The 5,643-nt window shown below is 48.4% G+C and overlaps 1 protein-coding gene across 7 annotated transcripts in view; it reads left to right on the forward strand.

Annotated features, from left to right (window-relative positions):
* Positions 1-822: 822 nt before the first annotated feature.
* Positions 823-5,643, forward strand: part of KCNG2 (potassium voltage-gated channel modifier subfamily G member 2) — a 69,609-nt gene continuing 64,788 nt past the window's right edge. For 5 of the 7 annotated variants that reach the window (XM_080380349.1, XM_080380346.1, XM_080380348.1 and 2 more), the window contains exon 1: positions 823-5,627. The gene's annotated coding sequence lies outside the window, so the exon portion shown is untranslated. The remainder of the gene's footprint in view (positions 5,628-5,643) is intronic. The other 2 variants (XM_080380347.1, XM_080380350.1) reach the window with 2 other exon arrangements.

Consider the following 5,643-nt stretch of genomic DNA (forward strand, 5'->3'; position numbering starts at 1 on the left):
TTTTTTAAATCTGAAACTAGTCAATTTGGATTATTTTTTTCCCAAGAACCACAGTGTAGATAAACCCCACAGAGATCATCCTGATGTTATGCTTCTCCCATTGTCCTTTATTTTCAGCCAAATGGCTTAGGAGAACCCTTCAGACCGCAAAGCCTGTGATGCAGCAAATACAATAATTTTAGGCACAATGTTGAGTTTACACAATGAATTGTATTTAAAAAGCATTAACCCTTGAGCTTGAAATCTTGCCCAAATCAAGACAGGATCGAGCTGAACACTGTTGGATTGTTTTTCCATGTGTTTGGCTGCCTGACCATGTCTTTATTCAGTAGGAAAGGTTTCATCTTTGGAGCTTTGGGTCCTGGCATTAGGTCTGAAAGATGAAAGCTAATTTCAAAACTGCCTGCAGTTTATGCTCTGTGTTTCTTCCCATTTATAGAATGTTTTCTGCCTTGGTACTTTGAGTGGGCAAATCCCAACACAGGCAAAATATCTTTCCAGCCTGAGCACAGCAGCTGGGATTTCTTATACCAGCACGGAGGCTGACTTATGTTGATTTTTACATCCAAAGCCTTTGCAGGAGAGCAATTCCCAAACACATGGCATGGCCTTGGGCCAGGGCACTCTTGCCTGGGTGGGAGGTGCAGGGCAGCCACCGGCTCTGGCAGCGCGGCCACAGCACGGGACACGCTACAGAGCCGTTTGCATCTGCTCGGGGAAAAAAGCAGCTGAAATCTAACTACATGCCATGTTCTCCTAAGGCTCCTGTTTTGATAAATGCTGTTAATATGGATACCGGGGTCTCATGTTCAAATCACAGTTTCTTGCTTGGCAGAGTTACTCGCCCCTCCACCACCCCCGTGACTCTGGAGATCAACACAACAAGAGGAAAATGAACACCCCTGTACGTAACAAGCTTAACGAGGTTTCTGTTTCAGGGTAGACTTGCACATACTACCCTAAAATTGAGTTTAGCTTTAATTGCAAGGTGGCTTGTATGCTGTTTATTATGACTGTGGTCTTGCAACTGGATATAGGAGATTATCAAGACCTGAATTGGTTGCTGTGACTCTCGGCAAAGCTGCAGTAACGTAACCTGGCGTCTAATAAAGGAGGAAATACCAGAGCTGTAACTCACAGCAATATTACTGCCACACAGAAAAGATACGGAGTGTTTACAAGCCATCACCACAGTACCTCTATGATGTCTTCCATGACTTTCTTAATTTCCTTTGTTTATTTAACTCTTGTGATTTTCCAACCTGGGTAATTTTCCCTGGAACAATTTGAAAAATTGACTTTAATATAAAAAGTACATCCTGCTTGCAGCAGGTTATATAATTTCTATATATAGTTCGCAGAAAACTCTAAACTCTCCTTGTTCCTACACAAAAGAACATAAATACACAGAAAAAGTTATGTTTGTGTAATATATACACATGGCCACTGTTGTAATAGATCATTAATGTTTTACACGTGCAAATGACCACTTGATTTACAAATCACTTCAGGGGGATAATACTGTATTTTCTTTACTGCTGTCATTGGTGCAATGGTACTATCCCTCCCCACTGCATTGCTATTTGCAGCATTATTTCTTAGTTCTGAGAACTTTGTTCACATCAGTTGCCCTGAACAGAATTGGTTGCAGTCACATAAACAGAAGTTCAGCTTAATTATTCTCCTGTTTGAAAAAAAAAAAAAAATCCCTCTCACCTGAAGCAAGCGATGCTTCATTTCCCTTTCTTGTTTTTTCCCCCATCCTTTTCCCCTCCCTACAGCTACAAAAAATAATTATCTCCATGACAGGTACCAGGATTTTGCTGTCTGCATCTCTCCCTTCAAAAGCACACTCAGCAATACTTTGTGACAATCGAGCAAAAAAATTACAACAATAGTTTTTAACATAGCCTTCACCTGCACATTCACCCACCCATCTCTAGGAGGAGCTGAGGAGTGGGGGGCAGGCTCCCAGGGGCTTTCTTTTGTCCTTGCCACCGATTCTGAGAAGCCAGTTTCATCCCCACGGCCTACACACACCCCAGGTGCCCCAAGTTCATGGGCACTATCACCTTCCCTCCCTTTTTGTGATTCCTCATTTTATCTTGGAATTATTTAACCACAGTGGCTCAGTTTTTCAATCTGTAAAACACATAAATACCTACAAAACCCCTAATCCCTAGTGCTACTTACCCAAAGGAGCCCCAAGAAGCTGAAGATATTAGAGGAGTTCTTTTTGACTCAGCTGAAACATCTTACTGACCTGTGACATCCTTTCTGGATTAGATGATACAAATCCCTAAACCAAATTCATTGTGGCAGTAATAACAAGTGAGATGATAAAATAATCCAAAGAAATCAGCAAAAAAGCAATGCTAAAAGTCATCACATTGTGAGTCTAGAGGAAAAGTTACCTTTTTGTCTTCGCAGCTCTGGGATAACAGTCCAGTTTTTTCTCAGCTTTCAGGTAAAAAACCTGTAAGTATTGCACTTGAAGCTGGGGGGTGGGTTGCTTTATGAAAGTTGCCCTCAGTGAGCAGTGCAAGCATATAAAGCTAACGCTTTTAAGTTTATTACTTTTTTTAAAAAATCTGAACATATTTAAGAAATTTTAAACTAATTGAACAAATTAAACTGTGGTGTGCCCTAGCTTCTGTGTTTGCCCGGTCACTGCAATTGTAGCTACCATCTGTGGAACAGAAGCAATGGCAACACTGGTGGGATGGATTGGGACGAAATGGGTAAACACACCTGCAAAGCATTTAATCACACTCCCTTTGACATAATGGGGGCTTCAGGTGGTGATTTCATTTGGAGCAGGACCAGGTCCAACTAGAAACCAGAATTTTTAAACTGGAAGACTGATGAGGCTGCACCCACACTCTCATGTAAAGACAGCTTCTCACAGAAAACCATATATATATCCTTTTAACTGCAGTAGGAAGGCTTGATTGTAAACCAGAATCAATTGCATTTACTCCAGGCAAGCCTGGGAACATGAATAAGAAGGACCAGTGTCTGTCCCACTCTCCTACAGGCATAAGTATGAAACCAAGCTGCCATTTTACCCTTTGCAGCCCACTTTTGCTGCTAGGGTCTGCTGCTGCAGCCGCAGGAGGCAGGGACTGGCACACACGAGGTGACCTGCAAGGAACGGGGGCACAAAGCAGTGCAAAAGCGATGCCACCGCATGAAGATGTCTGGAGCCAGAGACCCCGATTTCCATTACTTCTGCCAAGACTGTACAAATGTGGTCCTGTCCAAACCAGCTCACTGCTCCATGCAACCTTTTCTCCATCTGCTCAAAAAAGTGGAATCATATGATGTTTGAGGGTAAGTGGCATGGACCCCATAACGGGGGTCTGGCATTGGCCCTCATTATCACTCTCCACTAACTATCACCCGAATTATTGCACCTAGTAAAGTATTTGCAACTCAGTGGAATTTGGCGGAGGGGAGGGATTATTTTTAATGCTTTGGACATATTCAAAAGCAGAATTTTACCTGTGTAGTCATGCTTGCTATTTGCTTCTGGGGCCATGCAATTAACCACACGCAGCAGGGCTTGACCCAGTGCAAGCCAGAAGGTAACCTCTGAAGATAACAGAACCCCTATCGGTTTGTGAACAGAATTGGGCTCCAAATGTCCATGGCCTTGTCTAATTACTGGTTAGGAACTAGAGGGTAAAAAAAGAAGTAATAGAGGCTTACCTCTGTGAATTTTAAGACAGAAAATTTTGAGGAAGTGCAAGCCATATACAGATGAAGCTAAATGGATAAATAAACAGAACAGGCACAGAAAAGTAAATGCATGAAAATCTCATGCCAGCCAAAATATGTCCCAGGCTAGGTGTGCTGCCAAGAAGCAAACAAATTAAAATAAAAAGATCTTGCTGTACGAGAAAGGCAATTGGTTTCAAATGGTTCTTTAGTACTGGTAAAACCAAGGTCAGATATTGTGATGCCTGTCTTGCTTCCAGACTTTAGCGGGAGAGCTGAGGGGAGAGCTGGCGGAGAGCATGCCAAAAGCAGTGCCAAGATGGAGCTGAGAAGGTTGAATAAGCAAGGCTGAATGGGCGGTCCTGTTTGTCTTTTCGTACTGCAAGAACAACAGAATATGAAATTAAATTAGAAGGCAATATGTTTAAATTGACAATTACCTCTTCAGTGTTACCTTGAAAACCAAGTAGTTCAAGAACAGTGAAGCGTCACCTTGAAACCTGATAGGTTTTGTAGTGAATGAATGTAAGCAATAATCAGTAAAAGCATGAAATACATATGTATGTACAAAGGAAACCTCCCTAATACCCACAGATTGTATTAATAAAACTATACGCTGGTTTCTTTCCCTGCGACACGCAGAGCTGGCTCCTTGCAGGGTCAAGGGGCTGCCTGGGACTGGTGGTTTTTATCCAGTTGGACCTGACCTTTCTTGAAGCTGATGCACTGAGAAAAGACACTAATTAATGCATACATAATCTTTGCTTTGGTCTTAAGAGGCAAAAATCATGACAGATGTCAGAACTAGCCAGAAGTTTCCACAAGGGAGGGAAAAGGAAAAATTAAAAAAAAAAATTAAATGGGATGAATACCAGGATACACGGTAAATAAATTAAAGGATGTAAAGACTGACAGAACTCCGGAGCCAGATGCAGCCAGAGACGTTCAGAAGGGACTGGCCGGAGCTCACGCAGGTGCCTGGGGAAATGTGTTCTAGTCCTTGCAAGTAAGTTGCAACTCGCTGTAGCAGTGGGGGGAGCGGGTGCACCAGGGCACCCCCGCTACCGGCGCAGCGGAGTTGCGAGGGCGGCGCTGCCGGCCCGGCGGGGGGGGGGGCCGCAGCACCGGGCACCGAACGGGGAAACGGCAGCGCCGAGCACCGGCCGGGGAGACAGCAGCGCCCGGCCGTCTGCGGACGTCGCTCCCCACTGTGCCGGCCGGGGGGACCCGGCAGCCCCCGGCCCACGCCGCCCCCGGAGCGGGGCCCGTGCAAGCTCCCCCCCTCCGCAGAGACACGGCGCGGCGGGGCTGCGCGGCTCCGCTCCCCGGCCCCAGCTCGGCAGCGCGGCGCTCCGCAGCCGCGGGGGCGCAGCCCACGCACCGGGGGCTCCCCGGCAGCGCCCACCGGCGGCGGCTGCGCTCGGCGGCTCCGGCGGGCCGGGGACCCGGCCGCGCGCGCAGGACAGCCCACCGCCGGGACAGCGCGGCCGCTCCCCAGAGTGCGTTACAGCGAGACTCGGGATTAAGTTTTTGGGCGAACGGCGCCGGCAGCTTGCGGACGAGGGCTGCCAGCGGCGGGACGCCGGGGGGCGGGGGGGATAAATTGATTAACCGCGATGTTAACGCCGCCGCCCCCTCGGCGCTGAGCATCGCCGCTGCGCACCCCGAGCAGCACCGTGCTCTACGGGCTGCCCGGGACCGCCGCTGACCCCGGCCCTCCCAGCCCGGCGGCTCCGGGCGACCCCGGCCCCGTGCCCCCGGCGGCAGGCGGCGCTCTGCGGCCGGGACTGGCGGCGGCGGTGGGGCCGCGCCGAGCCGGAGCCAGGCGGGCCGAGCGGGGCAGCCGGCAGCGGACAGCGGCCGCCGCCTCCCTCCCCGGCCCCGGCGGGGAGCGGCCAGAGCCCCAGGTGAGAGGACCGCGAG

This window comes from Falco punctatus, assembly GCF_963210335.1.
Source record: "Falco punctatus genome assembly, chromosome: 3".
NCBI classification, from domain to species: Eukaryota; Metazoa; Chordata; class Aves; order Falconiformes; family Falconidae; genus Falco; species Falco punctatus.